A 2,040-nucleotide genomic window follows, 5' to 3' on the forward strand; every position below is an offset into this window, starting at 1 on the left:
GGTTACCTGCCTGAGTCTCTGCCTCCCCAGTGAGGGGCCTTCTGACACAGACTTCTTACTCTTAGTCTGTGGGTCAGGCTGACCTGGAATGTGGGTTTGTTGCTGTTACTGCTCTTACCATTATAACTACACTTATTTACTTGGGGTGGGGACTGGTGGAGGTCAGGGGACTGCTTGTGGAAGTCTGAGTCCAGGAATTAAGCTCAGGCCATAAGGCTTGGCACCAAGCGCCTGGCCTTTACACCAAGTCACCTCACCCTAACCTGGAGCGTGTGATCCTCTGCCTCAGCCTCCTGAGCGCAGGAACTATAGGCGCACGGCACCACACCCAGCACTGGCTTGGTGATTGTTGTTGTTAGAGGAGCCGAACCTGCAGGTCCAGAGGGCAGCGGGCAGGAAATTCTGTCCAACGACTCTGTTTCCCACACCAGCCATGCTAGCCAGCACACATGCTCGTTTCCATCGCCACTGCAATTACCATGACGTCAGAGGCAATAAGCCATAGGAATTGTTTTATATTATAGTTCTTAGGTCAGAGTTCGGGGCTGTCATGGCTGTGTCTTTCTGGGGTGCCTTTAGTAGGGGAGACTGAGTCCTCACGCTGCAGTTTGCCTGGCCTTCAGTTGCCCTGGCTCTCTGGTCTCAGCCAAAGGATGATTCGTTTTGAGGATGGTGATGCACAGGAGGAAATCACCCATTGCAAGGTCTGTGTCCTTGTTTCTACAAAGTCCTTTCTGCCATGCTAGGCAGTGTATTCACATATTTCTAGGATGGCCTTAGAGGCCATTGTCCTAGCCAGCATGGAGCCAGGTGTGTCACCTCACAAGCCCTTCACATCTTTGTTTTTATATTTCAAACATTTAATTCCTATGTATTTGTGTGTGGATCCACACCAGCCACCGCATGCCTGTAGAGGTAAGAGGATCCTCCTACCATTGTGTGCTTGCCAGTTTTATGTCAACTGGACACAAGTCAGGGCCATCAGAAATGAGGGAGCCTCAACTGAGAAAACGCCTCCATGAGAGGGGGCAGCGGGCAAGCTTGTAGGGCTTTGTCTAAATTAGTGATAGATGTGGGAGGGTCGAGCCCATTGCAGTGGTCCCACCCCTGGGCTGGTGGTCCTGGGTTCTATAAAAAGCAGACTGTGCAAGCCACAGGAAGCAAGCCGGTGAGCATCAGTTTCTGCCTCCAGCCTGCTCTGCTTGAATCCGTGCCCTCATTGCTTTTGTTACATGGAACTGTGGGTAAAATCAGCCCTGTCCTCCCCAGGTTGCTTTTGGTCATGGAGTTTCATCACAGCGACAGAAAAGCAACTCTGACCATGGTTGTGAGCTGCCAGGTGGGTGCGGGGAATTGAACCTGGGTCTTCTGCAACAAGAGCTCTCAGCTGCTGAACTATCTCTGCAGCCCACTCCCCCTTTTATGAGAAATGGTTTTACTATGTAACCCTGGGCAGTCTGGATCACACGACATAAACCAAACTGGCCTTACAGTTTTCTGTCATCTAGCTCTGTCTCATGACTTCTGGGATTACAGCTCTGAGCCATAAAGCCTCACCCATCATACACGGAGCGGTGTTGGCCAAGAATTGAACCTAGGACCTGCTGAATGCCAGACAAGAGCTCACTGAGGTCCATCCCTAGGCCTTACATTTCTTAACTTAGTCCATCTCCACAGCTCGGTGCTGCTCCCCATGTTTCAAGTGTGCCCTGCACAAGGCTGGCCCCCTCTCCAACACCTGAGTCCAGAGGGGAAGAGGTCACTCTACGGTGCGGAATAATCAAGGTCAATATAACAGCCCCAAATCACACTCATAGAGTGTTCTCTTACTATGACATCATGTGAATGACAGCTGGCCCCTGTACTCTTCCTCCCTAGAACACATGACCCCTGTATAACCAATCATAAGGAAAGCACAGAGCAAACCTCAGTAGAATAGGAGTGTTCACCAATTTCTTCTCAGATCTTCCCAGACCAGCAAAAGTCAGAAAAATCTGAGAAACTAGGATCATGGTCACAGCCAAGAAGGCCCTGAAGAGA

This window comes from Microtus ochrogaster, linkage group LG2, assembly GCF_000317375.1.
Source record: "Microtus ochrogaster isolate Prairie Vole_2 linkage group LG2, MicOch1.0, whole genome shotgun sequence".
NCBI classification, from domain to species: Eukaryota; Metazoa; Chordata; class Mammalia; order Rodentia; family Cricetidae; genus Microtus; species Microtus ochrogaster.